At 36.7% G+C, this 19,651-nt stretch overlaps 1 protein-coding gene across 2 annotated transcripts in view; it reads right to left on the reverse strand.

Moving 5' to 3' along the window:
• FAM155A (family with sequence similarity 155 member A) overlaps positions 1-19,651 on the reverse strand; it is a 669,060-nt gene that overhangs the window by 267,416 nt on the left and 381,993 nt on the right. The gene's annotated exons all lie outside the window — the stretch shown is intronic.

A 19,651-nucleotide genomic window follows, 5' to 3' on the forward strand; every position in this document is an offset into this window, starting at 1 on the left:
TTGTAGAAGTCAGTAAAGAGAAATTTTATTTTCAATCTATTGTGAAGATCAAGACATCAATCTGGCCTTGGAGCTCAGAAGAGAAATTGGTCTAGACATGTAGGTAGGGAGCAAAGCTGCATTTAACAATAATAGCCAGCTTTCACTCGGAACTTAGTATGTGTTGGAGGCTATTCTCAGTCCTTTAAATATAGTCCATCATTTGGTTGTTGCAACAACCTGAAGTAGATCTTATCAACATTCCAAATTTACAGTTAAGGAAACAGAGTTACACAGAGCGACGTACCATGCCTAGAATTGCGCAGCTAGTAAATAGGCAGAGGAGGCTGTCTCAAGAACACACTCTCATTTGCAAGGGGACTCTGGCTAGTGTTGGCACTAGCAAATTTTCTTCAAAGGGTTTTTGCAGGAGGAGGTGGGGGTGGAGACACACACACACACACACACACACACACACACACACATATATATATATATATACATATGGCAAAGAGATTAAATAATGTCATAAATCATGGCATGCCTTCTATCATCTGTCCCCTCTGAAGCCCAAGCTCAGTGGCTCCTTACAGTTAGTGCTTTGTGCAGAAGACAGGGCTAACGGTTGACCTAAGGGAGAGATGAGAACATAGGGGAAGAGTGGCCAAAAGCTAGACCAAGGACACCCATATTTAAAGGACAGGATAAAACAAAAGGGAGGAATGGAGAAAGACAGGAAAGGAGTCAACAGAAAGAATGTGGGAAAACAAGAAAGTGCCCATCACAGATCCATGGGGACTGGGGGCCTGGGGAAGAAGGTGGCTTTTGTGACCAGCGTGGGAGGGAGGGGTCAGGGCTGAAAGGACAAGCCAACATAAGCCATTGGGAGATCTGGTGATTTTGAAGGCTGAGATGTGAATAGAGCTGTTTGTGCAGTGGGATTCAAGCAAACCAACCGCAGGATGATGAAGTGTAGCAGCAAGATGTGAAAAGGGAAGCACTAAGTTTAGGCTGCTTCCTGGAGTACTTCCCAGTGTGGGCATGCTTAGGAGACAGAGGAGTTTTTGATTCGGGGAGAGGGAAATAGAGGGTGAGAAAGGCTGCAATGCGCAAGGCTTCTTGGGGATGCCATGGGTAAATTCCCAGCCTCTGGGGCCAGAACTGGTTTAAAATGGAGAAATGAAGTGGGGCTGGGCGTTGGAGAGGAGGCCTAATTATTACCAACCTCATTAGACACCACTAATAGTTATAAACAGATAATTTGCAAGAAGATGAAAGAATCCAAATTCATGTTGCCAATACTAAATATTTAACTAATGGAAAATATAGGCTTTGAATTGGCTGTGAAACCCTCAAATGATGAGTTAAATTTTAAATACTTTGTGCCCTGGAGATGATGTTTCCATCCCCGATTTTGCCAGATGGGGTGTGAGTCACAGCACAGGAAATAACACTGGATTTTGCATTACTTTCCTTGTACAAAGGATGTGAACCTCCTGAAACCAGTCACCCTGCAGATGAAATAAAAACCCAAAGGGAGGCAATTAGGATGACTGTGTTCCACGGAGCCAACCCCACACATCCAGCAAAAGCCGGGTCAGAGCTCTGTGGCAGGAAGCCAGGGATGGTGAGTGCAGCCACAAGCGGAAATGTTTGCTTCTCCCCACGCCAGGAGGCAGATGCCAGATAGAAAGACCCGCCAGTGAGATTCATAACTGTGGAGACTTCAGCATGGGGAGAGGATGATCTGGCATGCCTGTGAAGCAGTCAGGTTTTCCTTATTCCCTCTCCTACTTACTTCATCTTCTTTTGAAGCACATGTACTAAATTAGATAGATTTAAAACTTTATAATGAAACATTGTGTCCTGGTCATTTGTGGGTTACGTTCTCGGAACAAACAGCAGTTACAGAATTATAAGTGTGTGGATAAAGAGTGTTAGCCATGCAAGCTTATGAAATAACAGGGCACCGTGTGATGTTAAAGATAGCTGGGATAAGCATCATGTCTGAATGCACGTGCCAGGTATTTCAACCCCTTTCTCTTCTGTCATCATTTTTATTCTCTTTCCTCTTCACTGGTTCTCTCTCTCACTTCTGCTGAACACTCAAACAGATATCCCCTTCCCAGGAAAACATGATGCTTCTGTTCACTTTGTCTTCCATTTCTGCTCAGTTTCTTTAACTCTCAAACTTCTTAATACATTGCACATCTCTCTGTCCAATTTTGCACCCTCTTTGCCTATCTTTCCTCTCTAAATGACATCCATGATACTTCTGCTCAACTAAGACCAGACTGTCAAACGTCAATGGTGACGTTACTGGCCAAACCCAACTGATTCTATTCTTTCTTATTTTGGAGATGCAAATCCCAGAAACAGGGTATGTGTTTCCAAAGTTATTCACCCCATATGCAGGACTTCTGTCTTACTGGTGTCCCTGATTTCATATTGTTTATTTTTCTCTCTCTCATATTCTTCTATCCATATCTCTCTGTCCTTCCTATCATGTGTCTATCCATATAGTGTATTACTTTGATCTCACTGAGGCTTCTTCCTCCTTTGCTTCCTCCTTCCACTTTCCCTGGTGGCTGTTCCCTAGCTCAGCTCTTCATGTTTAGTCCAGGCTGCCTCAGTAGTCTTTTTCTCCTGCCCATATCTTACTCAAAATGTAAAACTCTGATGATCTATAGACACATGATCTTATGTATGTTATTAGTCCATTTTCATACCGCTATAAAGAACTGCCTGAGACTGGGTAATTTATCAAGGAAAGAGGTTGAACTGTTTAATCACAGTTCAACATGGCTGGGGAGGCCTCGGGAAACTTACAATCATGGTGGAACGTGAAAAGAAAGCAAGGCACTTTCTGCACAAGGTGGCAGGAAGGAGAAGGTCCAAGCCAAAGGGGAAAATCCCCTTATAAAACTATCAGCTCTACTGAGAACTCACTCATCAAGAACAGCAGAAAGGTAACTGCCACCATGATTTAACTACCTCCACCTGGTCTCTACCTTGAGCTGTGGGGATTATGGGAATTACAATTCAAGTTGAGATTTGGGTGTGGACACAATGCCTAACCATTATCATTCTGCCCCTGGCCCTTCCCAAATCTCATGTCCCTTTTGCATTTCAAAACCGATCATGCCTTCCCAACTGTCCCCCAAAGTCTTAATTCATTCTAGCATTAATCAAAAAGTCCAACTCCAAAATCTCATCTGAGACAAGTCCCTTCCGTCTATGAGCCTATAATATCAAAAGCAAGTTATTTACTTCCTAGATACAGTGGGGGTACAGGCCTTAGATAAATATACCTGTTCCAAAAGAGAGACATTGGCCAAAAGAAAGAAACTACAGGCCCCATGAAAGTCTGAAATCCAACAGGGCAGTAATTAAATCTTAAAGCTCTGAAATAATCTCCTTAACTCCATGTTTCATATCCAGGTCATGCTGATGCAAGAGGTGGACTCCCACAAGCTTGTGCAGCTCCATCCCTTTGGCATTGCATGGTACAGCCCCCCTCCTGGCTGCTTTCATGGCCGGCGTTGAGTGTCTGTGGCTTTTCCAGGCACACAGTGCAAGCTGTCAATAAACTATGATTCTGGGGTCTGGAAGATGTCGGCCCTCTTCTTACAGTTCTACTAGGTCACCAGTGGGGACTCTGTGTGGGAACTACAACCCCCCATATCCCTTCTGTACTTCCCTAGCAGAGGTTCTCCATGAGGGCTCAGCCCCTTCAACACATCTCTGCCTGGACATCCAGGCGTTTCCCTATATCCTGTGAAATCTAGGCAGACGTTGGCGTTCTGCACACCCACAGCACCAACACCACATGAAAACTGCCAGGGCGTGGGGTTTATACCCTCTGAAGCCATGGCCTGAGCTGTAACTTGGGCGCTTTTAGCCACAGCTGGAGCAGCTAGGACACAGGGCATAAGTCATATAGAAAAAATGCTGAAGTTTAGATAAAACCATTGGAAAGAGTGTTTCTTACTTAGCTTTTCCATTCGAGATGAATAAATGCTGCCTTAATACTAAAGAAGTTTATTTTTGAACAGATTTAAAGTTTTACTTTAAGTCATAAATGGTAATACCATTGCTAAGAGACAACAACACATGTGACCACGCCTCATATTTGGCATAAAAAGCATTTTAGAGCCATTCTGAGAGGAGACCTAAAGGAAAGCTCTGGCAGAGATAATGCGTCCCCACTTTGCAAGTGTGCTAAAAATAGCAGTGAGAACAGGAACCCCACACAGAAGGAACAGTGTGTGCCAATGCGCAGAGACAGAGGTTGCCTGACATGGAAACTACTGTTGTGGGCAGCACAGGGAGCCCAGGAATGGCCATGGGAAGGAGGCAGGTATTCCTCATGCGCAGGAAGTGCATGCCTGGGTAAAGCCAAGTGCAGCAGGTCCTCAGGGAGTGATGGGAAAGGAGAGAGAAGAAAGCAAGCACAAGGTAAAGTTAAACAGGAAGATGCACAACATTTAACAAGCCCTTGGACTTCAACACCACTGGGAAAAATCATAAAGAAGAACTGCTTTGATTTACTCTCTCTTAAATGCTGAACACTTCTAAAGAGTATACCAACAATGCAAAAACATACGCATGGAGACAAATCATAGCAAGCCTGGGAGTAATTTGTGGTGTATGACAACACTGGTATTTTAATGTAAAGAGAGTATTATTTAATTTTTTGTGTTGGTTTAGTAATTTATTTTTGTTAATTAATAGACTATGTTTTGGAGCAACATTTGGTTTACAGAAAAATGAGCAGAAAGTGTGGTGTTTTCACACACACCTTCATGCCTACCCCCATTAGTAATATCTTGCCTTAGTGTGATATATTTGTCAAAATTAATGACCTTGAGTTTGGTGATAACTTTTTAATACAACACCAAAAACACAATTCAATAATTAAAAAAAAAAGGTAAGCTGCACATCATTAAAATTAAAACTGTCTGCTCTGTGAAGACCATTAAAAGATAAGAAGACAAGAGAAAGTATTTGAAAATACGTCTTTCTCATAAAAAGCTGGTATTCAGATCCAAAATATATAAAGAACTCATAAAACTCAGGAAAAGAAAACAAAAAATCCAATGAAAATAGGGGTTTTTAAAATCTGAACAGACACCTCACCAAAGAAGATATACAAAAGGAAATTAAGCATGTTATTCTTAAAAGAGATGTCTTCACTTCAGACCCTAGAACTAGCAAATCGTAAATTGATAAAACCTTTTAAGGGAAAACATACAAACACATATATAAAAATGTCTTTGTTGTTAGTATACAATAAAAAAAGCTTTCTCAGACTTAGAAGACACAATAGAGCCAAGATTGGTAAGTCTTACTGCATAAAAATATAAGAAATCTTTTTTCATCAGAGACCACAATAGTATTGTACTGCAGTATTTTTATAGTACATTGCACATATTTTCTCTGACAGAGCTCAAGAAATATTTGCATTCCAAGACTTCAAGATAGAAAAGCCACATAGGCCCTAAAGCAGTTTGTCTCCTGAAGCAAAAGTAAGTAGAAGTCCTTTGTGTGTAAGAAAATCCTTTCTAAGCCATTCTTGTCATGTTTCTTATTTTTTATTTTTTTTGAATCAAAATGTCTCTCTGTTTCCAGGATGGAGTGCAGTGGTGTGGCCTCCGCTCACTGCAGCCTCCACCTCCCAGGCTCAAGAGATCCTGCCACCTCAGCTTCCCAAGTAGCTTGGACCACCTGTGCATGTCACCACATCTGGCTAATTTTTGTATTTTTTGTACAGATGGGGTTTCATTATGTTGCCCAGACTGGTCACAAACTTCTGGGCTCAAGGGATCTGCCCTCCTCAGCCTTCCGAAGTGCTGGGATTATAGGCGTGAGCCTCCTCTCCCAGCCCTTCTTGCCATATTCCTGACATTCTTTCTATGCGTATGAACCAAAGACTTACATTTTGGAACAAAACCAGATGTTTAATTAAAAAGTGCAATGCATATTCCTTTATATCTCACTTCTTCCATCTCAACCCCAAAGAGGCAAGAGTGGGAGGGTGACAAGATGATAAATTAAAAAGCAAGAAGCCCAGACACCTCTAGGGATTCACAACGTCCGCAATTGTCCCCAAGCGGCACAGCTGTATGATCCTCAAACAAGACTACACACAGAGGTCCTGCAGATGGGAGCTCGGCAACCAGGGGTATCGACTTTTTACATAACATCCAATTATTTTTCTAATTTAATACACATCTCAACAATTCTGAGGCTTGGCACCTTCCTCCAGTATTACGAGCTAACAATTGACATTCGGGTATTATTCTGTGCCGGGAGTAGGTGTGCTCAGTCCCGATGTGCTGACTTCCTTCTAAGCCTTTTGTTCTATAAAAGATGTTACTGGGCATCAAATTCAATTTTTGCAAAAGGTACACAGGATTCTGTGGTTAAGCAAAGCATCGATTTGTTTTGCACCTAACAAATCTCAACACAGATTTTGACCTAGCGCTGTATTCTGCAAAGTGGTGCATATAATAGGTCTAGAACTTTACATACATTGTAATTGTATATCATATGATATATACTAAATTGTCCATATTGATAATACACAGTCACTATCAATTTTTGTGATTTTTCTTTTCTCTCAACTCGTATTTAAGACAAAATTATTCTTTAAATATGTTTCTTCTAATGATTCTTTGCAGACTATATCAAATATTGCCTTTAAATTCAAGAACATCTCTGACTCGTGGGAATGTAATTTAATAATAAGTATTAGAGGTGAATAAAGGATGTTAAGATTGTCTTTAATGTCATCTTATTTTTGGAAAACAAGTCAGTTTGTACACGAGGAGACACCTTTTAATACACCACTGTGAGAACTAAAGACACCTTTAAATAAAGAGTAAAAATCAGCATATTATTCCTTGATTTTAACTGTCCTTCTAAAACACCAAAATTTAGAGGATTATTTTGTTAAAAGCACCAGTAAAACAAAACACTGAAGGCTAAATAAAGATCCAAGCTACGGATTAAACCCAAGGTCTCAAATTTATCATTAACAATTTTAAAAGGAGAGAGAAATTATATTCATTCTTCTAAAAATAAAATCTTGTCTATTTTTTTACTGTAGCCTTTTCACTAGTAGAAAAAAAGGAATAATTAAATATAAATTAGAAATGTCTTTGTATTAATCAAAACTATTAACATGTAGTAATTAAACTTGAGTGAAATCATGCTATGATTTGCATAAACATTCACTTCTAATGTCATTTATGAACAATTGAGAAGAATATTAGACACATTTCCCAGTTGAAGAAAATGAATGTTAAGAAAATGCTATGAGAAACATTTCTTTTCCTCTATATTGAACTCCCCAAGCTCTCTGTCTAAATTATCTAAACACTCCCTATGACCATGATGTAGAATGAAGAAACATATTCTTTTCCCACATGCACATTTTGCTTCCAATTAGGTCAAAAATGTCTTCAGGTTTTCAAAACTTTTTCTTTAGAATTATGCTAGCAAATTTCAACACAGATTTTCGCATAGTGCTGTCTTCTGCAAGGCGATGTGTATTGTAGGTCTAGAAATTTACAGATATTGTAATTGTATATGGTATGATGATACACACTAAATTGTGCATATTAATAATACAAAGTGACTACGGATTTTGTTAATGTGATTTTCCTTTTCTTTCAACTCATATTTCTCAAAGCAAAAAGAGCCAATGGAATTATAAATCGAACTGAGAAAACAGACACTGGCTCTTCTCCCAGCTCATCTCAATCATCTCAAAGGCTGAGTTAAAAAAGGGAGTAGGCTATTCCCATTCTTATCTTTAGGCAGTCCCCCATTTCGCTGTTACATGTTTTCCTTGGCTTTGTGAATGTTAGCTTTGACCTTCATCTTCCTAGTATTTCCTGGGAGGCTGAAACCTACTAAGGAAAGTTTTCTCTGTTTACCCATAAAGGTATGAATTCTGCCATTTTGTGTACTCCAGGTTAAAGATCACTGTTTTTTTTTTTTTTTTTTTGTCTTCTACAATAACTATAAACCACCAGCAACCTTCAAAAGATTCTCTGATATTCCAAAGAAATGCAAATCCAAAACCTGAAGTTTGAGCAAATACAAAGCTAGTATTTTGACCAGTTCTCTAAAACAAAAAGAAAAACAAAATAAACTTGTGTCTGAACTAATAAAATAATCTAATTATCAACTAATATACGATGCATGTTACATATATTTAAAGAAATGTTTATGTCAAGAGTTTCATAATTGCATTTATTGATACAACTATCCAACAAAGATTGACTGAATATGAAATGATAAGTACTGAGGAAAATAAAAGAAATGGGTACGTGAAATGGATGTAACGATATATGGTAGGTAGTAAAGGGTCAACTCAGCAGGCCCAGGCTGCGCAAGCCCTGCACATTCAAAAGAAAGGTCTGTTTCATGGGGACATGACCTCTCAGTCACTGGAATATTCTGCCCTATGAGAGCAGCACTATGCCTACTCAACTAATTCCCAGTGAAGCCCTAGACACGAAGGCTTGGGTGAGCTTCCTTGGAAGCTACACTTTGTGGGTGTGGTCTTACTGCATTGCTGAGAGAATCAGGTGCTGTCTGTAAGTTTTCACTGGGAGATGGTAACTGGAAGCTAGTACCTCGTTTCTCTTGGGCTTGCCCTATGCATCTTTTCCCTTTGCTGATTTTAATCTGTATCTTTTAACTGTTGCAAACCGTAATTATGAGCATTTGGGTTTTTCAAGTCCTGTGAGTCCTTCTAGGAAATTGCTGAGCCTGGGGGTTGCCTTGGGGAAGCCTGATACACATGGATGTGCATAAGGATGGGCAGAGATATAAAAGCAGATATAGTTCCAGGAGATTGAGGGATGATGTCAGAAGACGTATGGTCTGAATCTTGAAAAGAACAATACTTTCATCTCCGAATTTCTACCAATACCAGATACAGCACCTTGTGATTTTATATAAATTATTTCATTTCATATTCCTAAGTGGTTTTTTTTTTTTTGACATGGGAATTTTTTTCTATCTCTGTTTTACTAACAATTAGGTTTACATTTAGGGTTAATCTAACAAGATTCATACATAGATTGAAGAAATGGATTCAAGGTTCCAAGCTATGTCTGTTAGACTCCAAGGTTTGTGTTTCTTCACAGTTCTGTAGGCCCAGGGGGCATTATTCTATGTGATCTGTTGAAGACATTGTAAATATCTGGGAGAGGGTACAGAATAGAGAGGGAGGAAAGGATGTTGCTGGACAAAAGAAAAAAAGCATGCATATCAAATTTTGAAATTTACTATTTAGAAGACATAGGTATATTGAGTAAGAAGCAAGAGAAAGTTTAGTTGTTGTTTTGTTTTTGCCTCTGAGAAGTTTCTAAACTAAGAAGAATGAGAGTGAAAGATAAAACAGACGTACAGGTATTGTATTATGTATTTGAGGATAAGATACTTATGATATATGACAAAAGCAATGTTACAGAGGTTCAAAATGAGGACAGGTGTTTGTGGAAAGCAGACCGCTTCCATAGATTAAAGAGTATTCAGTAGAGAACAGAAAATGCATGAATCATATTTACATTAGCAGGGAAAAAGAAGAAAAAAAGGCATTCCAAAAAAGCAGATCCAGTTGTTAGTACCTTACATCAATCCAAAAACTGTGTTTGTTGCCTGATATAAGGATAAGGAAGGCTCAGATTCTTGTCCTTGGGAAGTTTGTAATCTAGTTTTTAAAAACTGATGTGTAAACAAATTATTTCAGTAATAGATCATTGTAAGAAAAGAGCTATGGATGAAAGGCTATACACTTTGCAACAGAAAACCTACTAATTCAATATAGAAGAATAAGAATGTCTTTCCAGGTTCCAATCCACCTGCCTGACACCAAAACTGATGCTCACAACCAGACAGGTGCATGAGATTTCCAAATCTACCACTTCCCAAGCTATGTTACCTTAGGCAACTTATCTAAGTTCCATGAATGTCTATTTTTCTCATATGTAAACTAGGAATGCTTTTATTTACCAACTCACATACAAATACTGTCATCGTACAGTGAGTTATATGCAAAAGGCACTCAATGCAAGTTTGCTATGACTATTAATACACATGAAGATGAACGAAATTTAAATGAGATATATGGGAGTGTGGAGTAGATGGAATGCATTTTAGAAGGGGGAAGCATCAAAGTCACACTGAAATGTCAAAACTAGGGAGCTGGAAAAATGTATTAGACTGTGAGCTCTAAATTCTCATATGACTTTTACTTTGAATTTTTGTGTTTAGAGAAATCATGCCATTGTTTAAATAAATGCAATATGATTTTTTAGACCATTTTGTTGAGGTATGCTCAACATAAAAAAGCAGTATATATTTAATGTATACAACTTGATGACATTTCAAGTAAATAAAATAATACAAGAATTATTTAATCTGCTCTTTCTTCTGTAGTCATTATAAGAAAGTCTTTTATTTTTCACTATTGATTGATCCTACAGGTTACCCTTTGCCTTTTTTTATTAACTTTACATTTTGGTATATAAACTTTAACATTTATATGTTTAATTATAGCATAAAAATCACCAAGTCTGCTTTATGATTTTTTAACTATTTCTAGCTTCTATTATTAAAATTACGTGAAACTTTGGTATGGTCACAGATGTTTAATTTAGATTTTTTTTTAATATAAAAGGAAATGCTGTGTGATCCCTTGGTTTAATAAATCTTTCCATTTTTGGTTTATTAAATATTTTCATGTTTTTAATATATACTATGAATCAAATTATATAATTTTCTATATATATGTCTCTATTTACTTTTTTGGCTTAAAATTCTTTATAAATCTTAAAGCTTATACACTATTTTTTTTCACCCTCCTAATTTAAGAACTTGTTTTACCTATCTTAGCACCTGTCTGGACCTCTGTGCTCTGGGGAAACCTCTATCACACAAGATTCTGATGAGCAAAGCAGTTTGGAGTTCTATGAGACTGTTGTCTTCACTGGTATATCCAATGTACTGATGCATTCCTTATGTAATGAGCTTCCTTTTCACCAACCAGAACTTGGAATGGAATCCTGCTCCATACTGGCAATGATTCTACAGCTGTTGATGAGATGAGGCACTGGGGAGTGAGTTTGTCAGATGGGGCTGTCATAATAAAATACCTAACACTAGGTCATTTACCCATAACAGAAAATGCTTTCCTCACAATTCTGAAATCTGAGAAGTCAAAGATTAAATTGCTAGCAGGTTTTTTATCTGGTGAGATCCTGTTCCTCGTAGATGGCACGTTTTAGTTGTGTCCTCAGATGGTGAAATGGGTAAGTTTCCTCAAGCCTGTTTTAATAAGGCCACTATTCCCATTCATCAGGGCTCCACCTTCACGACTATATTAGTCTATTTTCACACTATTGATAAAGACATACCTGAGACTGGGAAGTGTACAAAAGAAAGTAGTTTGTTGGACTTACAGTTCCACATGGCTGGGTTGGCTTCACAATCATGGCAAAACGTGAAAGTCATGTCTCATATGGCAGCAGACAAGAGAGAGCTTGTGTAGGGAAACTCCTGTTTTTAAAACTATCGGATCTCATGAGTTTACTGTTCTCATTCACTATCATGAGAACAGTGCAGGAAAGACCTACCCCCATAATTCAATCACCTCCCACCAGGTCCCTCCCAGGACATGTGGAAATTATGGGTGTTACAATTCTCAAGATGAGATTTGGGTGAGATACCGCCAAACCATATCAATGACCTAGTCACCTCTCAAAAGGTCTCACCACTTAATAGTATTGCACCTGTGATTAGTTTCAAGATAGGAATTTTGGGGGGACACATACATTCAAAGTATAGCAGGGGGCAAGTTCAATAATGATACGGATAAGGTAATAAGGGCAAGAATGGTTGACATGGAAATCAGCTCTGCAGGAAATGGAAGAGCTACTCAAATGCAGGTCTCAGGAGTAACTAATCTAGAGAGAATATTTGCCAAGGAGCTCACAAGCAGAGTCTAGAGCAAATGGCTCTAGGCACTGCCTGCTTCCAGGTAGGCCAACAACTGCCTCACCGTTGTGGCCAAGAGCATATGGAAATCTCAAAAAAATCTTCAGATTTTTAGTTGTTTCATCCATTCAACTTCAGACAGCAGCAGGGGTTGAGAGAGCTTATTTGAGAATTCAGAAGCACATTTCTTCTGAAATAAGTAAAAGAAATTAGTCTAATCTGGAAAGGAGAACTGAGTTGTAGAAAATGTCTTTGTATTGTAAGATTCCAGGGAATTTCTTGTAAAGTGCTGTTTCTGATTTTGTTTACTTTTTGGGTGTTGTCTCAGTTTTCCTACCTATTTTGGTGTGTGTGATCAATGTGCAACAGAGGTGCGGTTGTGGGAATCTGCTTCTTGGTTCTTTCAAATTTCTCTATAACTTTATTTATTTTGGGTTTTCATTTACTTATGTCCATTTTATATTGCACTTAACTGGGAACGATGCATACTAATTTCTTAGAGATTTTACTTCCCCACCAAACTTTACTTGAAATATTTGACCACTGTTTTTTCTAAGGAATTATTTTCTTATCTGTTAATTCAATATATTCTTTAAACGTATATATGAATTCTTGATAGATATTTTAATATATGTTGGTGGTCATCTGAATTTTCTGAGATTACATAATTTCATGTTGATGCAGAAGTAATTGAATCCTGGTGACATTTCTATTACAAGTAGAGCTGATAAAGATCAAATTAATATCTGTATAATTTTGGCACCTAGAATAGATATATGCTTTCATTACTAAGAGAATAAGGTTGAAAACATTTTACCATAATTTTCATAATTTGAATTAAGCTTGATTTAATGGTTAAAAAACCGTTCCACAGAATACCACTTTTCCACATTCTTCCATTTCTATGTAAAATATATTAAAATTTTCATAATCTACCCATAAAGGGAGAGCAGCATATTCAATTCTGCTTGCTGTTCTTGAGTGTTGCTGTAAAATCAAACTGTTGAAATTCATAATAAAAATTTCATTACCTTCTTCTAATATTTTATGATTAATAAAAATAAAGTAGCAATTAAGAAATTTATTATAAATATTGCATTTAGTAGGGGAAATAGTCACATGAGAAGCCAATAAGAACATTAAAATGTCAAATACTTTAACAGTAAAATTCTTATATGATTAGAATCAATGTTCAAGGAATATTAAAATCAGCAACTGTCTGGCAAGAACAGTCAGAGGCCTGTTCTGTACCTCTGGTTCTCTACCATGGAAAGACACTTGATTATTGCAAATAACAAATAAATTTCTTATGTATTTTACAATTCACAGAAGAAAACTGTAATGGTTATTGTTTTAATTTCATTCAACCCTAACTCGTTAAAATTTACTCATCATTACCCAAGGGAAAATAGAGGCCACTATGCCAGAAAGTTTTATTTCATTCAACAAATATTTGTAGGTACAAAGATGAATACATAACCATGTTTCCACTCCCATAAACCTCTAAAGCCGGAGGAGAAAGAGACAGTAACACTCATCTGTGTGCATGAGAGAATGGAAGGAATGCTGACCATGCACTGCTGGTTAACAGGGGTAAATCCACTTAAATTGTGTGCATGTTCCCTCTTTTTAAAACTAGCCATAATAAAAAATATGAGAATACAATAAAATAAAACATAAATTGATTTCTATTTCCAACAGTATAGCTCACCAGACATATTTTTAAAGCTTCAGACACAAAATATGTAGCATCTGGTTAAAATTATTATGTGACAAACACTGTCATATGTTTTAATGAATAACTGAACTTCTAGAAGAGTAAGAGAGGAATCAAATATGCAAACAAATAGTTATAATAATGGGTGATTTAAGATTGGCAGTATGAGAAAAATACTTTGGCAACAAAGAAGAGAGAAAATCCTAGTATTGAAAGAAGATAATTATTTTATAGGTGTATTTGCATGGTATTGAGTCAAAGTACACACAGTAACACCTGCACAATTACCTATTAAAAATGAATATATTTGTGATTATCTAATAAAAATACAACAGCATGATTATAGTTGGTTTGTCTTGCTGAATTTTGAGAAAACTTTCTCAATAAACTTTTTGCCATAAAATATAAACCTTAATTGCTTCCAAAATTACTGAGGTCTTAATTTTACAAACATACTCAGTTTTCTAAAATGTGTTTTAAAATTCTACTCCATATTTAAAAATCACAGTCATAAAAAAAGGTGTCATAAATTTCTCCTATTCAACAAGATATTCTGTTTTAGAGCACATGTATTATTTTTCAACCTAAGCTACATATAAAGTCTTAAAATATGACCTTTGAGGGAGAGTTCAAAGATGTCATTATTTACACATGATACTTCTCATACATGATGCTTCTTATAGATGATGCCTCAAGTTTTGTTATTTTAACAGTTATAGATAAGAGACATGATTTCTATATGCCCAATTATGATAACAGAAAAAAAATGGAAGTGTCTACCGTGTGGTTATAAAGTATATTTGGCCCTAAGTGTCCATGGGGTTTGATTCCAGAACCTCCCTTAGTACTGGCATCTGTGGATGCTCAACTACCTTACATAAAATGGTGTCATATTTACACACAGTCTAGGCACATCCTGCTGTACACTTTAAATCATCTCTAGATTACTTATAATACCTAATGCAATGTAAATGTTATGTAAATAGCTGACACATGGTATGTTTTTAAGTTTTTTAATGTTTTAATATTTTCCATCTGTGATTGGTTGAATCTGTGGATACAGAACCTGTAAATATGATGAGTCAACTGCGTATCTTCTTAATTAAGGTAAGTTTGTGACATTCCTCTTACAGAATAAATATTTATAATTGGATCTCATAGTAATTGTCAAAAATAATTTTTTAAAAAATGCTAAAATAATAAAATCTTGTCTGGAAAGTCTAATGGTCCCTAACTCTATTTGTTTGTATATCATTGTTCATAAACTATTTATTTTAAAATTTATTTCGTTCTTTATTTGACACTTTATTTAGGTAGCATAGAAAGGTTCCAAACATGCAAAGCTTTGGGACACTTATCCTCAAAAGTTCATGTTTGAAAGGAAAACAAAACTTTCTTTTATGTCTCAGGCAGAACATAAGTCTCATCTATGAATGCAGATAGTAGAGCAAAAATCTACTCAGCTGCAGACAGTCAGACACATTTGTTCATATAATATGCTATAAATCCAGGGAAGTCAGGAGGTTTTCTTTGCATTGCTCACTTTTGATCCACTACCAATAAAGTCAAAGGTTAACTTAGGTCAATGTTTCACTTCTAGAAAGCTGTCCTTCAGAAATATTCACACACATGCATATACATACATGTAAAAAATGTTTATTGGAACATTCTTTGTAAAACTGAGGGAGCTGGAAGAACCTCAGTGCCACTTAATGGTCAATGTTTAAATGAATTTTTCACATGCATCCCCTGATATATGATGAAAACATGAAAAAAATATTAACATAATTCTGTTTGAACTGATGCAGAGGGGTACCCAAGAAATGTTCTGGAGTCAGAAAATGATTTTCACTCCATTCAGCAGATACTGTTCTGCCCTGCTCCCTCCCTCAATGGTTTGTACTGATTTACATACCAAATTCTACCCAAATAGTTCTTACCATACCCACATCCAAGGGGAAAGAAAAGTGTGACTCTCCCCAGCCATCTGGTTTCATTGGCTGTTGGCTCTAGTGATGACAGTGGGGCCCTGCACTATCCCTGCACCTGCTCCCTATGACTTGTATGCGTTTTTCCCTGTCTATGAACAAGGAGTGTTAGGAATAAGGGCGTGCTCTCCCTGCAGTCATCCAGTGAGACCCTTCTAGCTCCCTCCCTACCCTTTATGAGAGACAATGTCTACCCCTTTCTTTTCTCAAGTGTTGCTCCTTTGGGCACACTCTATTGGCCACTTTTCTCAATAAGAACATTCAGAACTGAACAAAGTACTTTTGTTTTCCTGAAATTAAGGGACAGCAGAGGATAATAAGGAGCATATAAGTTATAGTAACTCAAATCCCTAACACTGTCAATGGAACAAAGGCCAAATTTCCCTTTTCAAGGATATAAACTGCAATGTTACAGCCAAATACGAAATAAAATACTTTTGATGTTGTCCAAACACAAGACAGAATGTTAATTATATTTTATTCTATCATCCAGAAACTATACTTTTAAGAACTGTGTTAGTTTTTAGCTCCTGCTTCACACGACTCTTGGAATCAGCTGGACTTTGATGTCATTTGTCCACAAATTGCTGCCAAAGTCTGATCTTTCTCATATTGATACTTGTGTTGTTTACTAGAACTAACAATTAACAAAACATGCTAGACTATTTGAGAGAGAAATGTAATAATGTTCTCAACTCACTTTAAAATGGGTTAGAGAAAATATAAACATACAGAGAGCAAGAGAGAAAATGTAGCAGAACATTAAATGCAGGTGTTTTTGTGTTATTCAATCAATTTATCTGTAGGCTTGAGATTTTTCATAGTAAGCTGTTGGGAACAAGAGATTTAGCAGGGATGGGTGGCACTATCCAAGTACATACATGGGTAGAGACAGATCCTACCATGGAAGTCCTTTTGTTAACAGAAGGTAGATATTTTTGAAATTGAATGAATCGTGCCTGTGCCTGTATTCTCTATATTCGCAAGTAGAAGACATATTCTCTAAGAAGTTATTAGGCAAATATTGATTATATGCTTTCCTTCTTCCAGGGTCCCTAATTTCATACCAATTTGAAAGCTTTCTGGTTTATTTAATGAGGCTGTCACATTTTCCCGAAACAGAGCACATCATCTGCTAACTGTCATGTGAACAGCAGGGCACAATAGCTACCCTTGCTACGACCCAGGAAAATAGAACAAGAGGTTCTCATTTGAGAACCAAGAGGGGCACTCACATTTGAGAGAAGAGGCCAGAAGAGCTGAAATGTGAAAGGGAAACAAGGTTACAGGTCCCATCATTTGAAGGTTTTTTTCATCTGAACACAGTATTCAAACTCAGCTATCATTCGTTGAACACACATGGAAAGCATTCTTCAGTTCCGCGTATAACATTTTGTATTCATACAGCCAGGTACTCAACGAAACCCTTTTGATGGGGTCCAAACACAAGACAGAACATTACATGCATTTCATACCATCTTCTAGAAGCTGAACTTTTAAGGCTTGTGTTAGTTTTTAATGCCTGCTCTGCTACTCTTGGAATCAGCTGGACTTAGACGTCATTTGTCCACAAATTCCTGCCAAGTCTGAGCTTACTCAGATTGCTACTTGTTCTGTGTACAAGAACTAATGATGAAAAAAAAAAGTACTGGATTATTTGAGGGAGACATGTATTAAATGAATTAAATGAGGGAGGATGCTAATTACTATAAAGCGATAAAGTGCCTGATGTTTTCAGGTTGTTGACCAAGTTGGAGACTTCTTAGAGTAATAAGAACTCACACTTCAAATCAATGATTTAAAGATACTCAAAGAGCCAAGATTTAAACTAATAAAAATAAGCACAATTACAGTCTAATTTTATGGTAGAAACCTCTAAAGAAATTCTCAGGGAATTATTGTCTCTCTGAGTCAATAAAATAAGCACAATTAAATCAGTAAAAATTATTTCCTCATATAAAGAATTTATTGAGAGTTGTTCAACCAACACTACATAGGAAGACAAAAGTAGAGATACACATATCCAAAGCCAGCCTAAAGCTGCTCAAATACAATTCCCCCCACCCCTTTTGTTTAACCATCGACACAGGAGAGGTATAAATAATAGGAAGAATATGAAAAAAAAAAGTCCCAAAACCTGTAAATCACTGAACAGAATGCTTCTGAAGACAGATTCATTGAGAAGAAGAGATTTAAGGTATATAAACATCTATATTCTCTTTGAAAAATGTATCAGTACTTGGATGACAGATTTAGATCTTGAAAACATAGATTTTTGAAAAGTATAATATTTTAGAATTCATGCAATTCCTTTTGAGGTAGGCACCTTTGGATTACAAAGAGTGTCCTGCCCTTGTAGGCAGCTGACTTCTTAAGTCTAATCTCATGTTTCACGCACATAAATAACCTGTCTCATCAAATCCACTCATCAAAGGCAGTGATTATAAAATAAAATATTCCAAACGAGCACACAATGTGCTATAAAGAGTTATGATACAAAGGTTTAGGAGTTCTGATTTCCCTTACCAAATGTCTGACTATATCCTTAACCATCTGATCATATTTTGTTCCTCATGTATAATATAAAGAAAATTAAATTAGATTAAGAGCTATTTTAGCTGCAAATGAATATAATACTGCCTTTAAAAACAGTTGTTATTAAATCAGATTATGTTAATATATTGCATGCAAGTTGTTCATGCTAAGACTAAGAATTCTATTACTTTGATATCTGAACAGCATCAAACCATCTAAAACATTTAACATAATCTTTTTAAGAGAAGTGAATAAAGTTCAGATACTCTTTGACCATTTTATTAATTCCGTTTATAAATACACCTCACTTGCAACATGTGGAATTTTTGCATTCAGTATCATCAGGTTATGATTATAGGTTTATATGGGAAACCTTAATGGACTCACCTGGTAGAAATTGTCTGGCAGCAGAGACAACCACAGAGACCCTCTGCTGGGTCAATTAATACAAGTGTGCTTCTAATGAGCCAAGAGGTATTTAGAAGCTCAGGGATCAATTAATTTGTAAGTCAATAAACAATTTAGGAAAGTGACTAGAGAATTAAAATGGACAATACTTTTTTTTTTTTTTTAGAATACTAATCATATTAATGTGAACTTAAAAAGCATTTTCATGCAATGCTTGAAGCTCTCACTGATGGCATTCCCAGTCAGGGAAACTGAGTCGATAAAAAGTCTGGTGAAATAAAGCTCATCTTTGTCTTATATTTCAATTTCTGAAAAATTAAAATATGTACAGTTGAATTCTCAATAACCCACTGTGAACTGAGACCTCAAGAAGTCCCATAGTTTGACAACCAGGACCTAGAATTAAGGTCTTCTGCATCAACCTGACTTTACTACCCGTTTCACAAATATTTGCTCAGGAAGATAAAGTTGTAAGTCAGTAAATAACTTCATGGTTGGCTTCAGGAGCTTTTCCCAAACCAACAGACTGCTCAAACAGCACCCCTCTCAGCAAACTGCTCTTTTATTGAACAAATGTTTATCAATATTTGCTTCAAGACCCTTACCTCTAGGGGACCACTAATCCGAAATCACAAAATCAGGAACTTGTGCCAATCCTACTAAGGTCCCTATAGGGAAAGGTTTGCCTTAAATAACTGGAGTCCAGACCTCAAAAAGCCCACACATATCCATTCCTAGGCCCTCCTTTCTGAAAATTACTGAAAGTCATCTTCTTGTGATTTTCCTTACTGGAAGCAATAAACTGCGCTTTGCTTGATCAACAGGTTACTCTATCTAGGTAGCTGATCAAGACAACCTTCATATCTTCTCCATGTAACTGAACTTTAGACAGATTTCATGATTCTAGAACCCTGGTTTTATTTTTTTTAATAATTTTTTAAAGAACATTTATTTTAGGATTAATGTAGGGTAGAAAGCTTTAGAAACTAATTTTTTTCCTGCCCCTTGA

The sequence above is a fragment of the Sapajus apella genome, unplaced genomic scaffold (genome assembly GCF_009761245.1).
Source record: "Sapajus apella isolate SASKATOON/1434 unplaced genomic scaffold, GSC_monkey_1.0 scaffold60, whole genome shotgun sequence".
Taxonomy (NCBI): domain Eukaryota; kingdom Metazoa; phylum Chordata; class Mammalia; order Primates; family Cebidae; genus Sapajus; species Sapajus apella.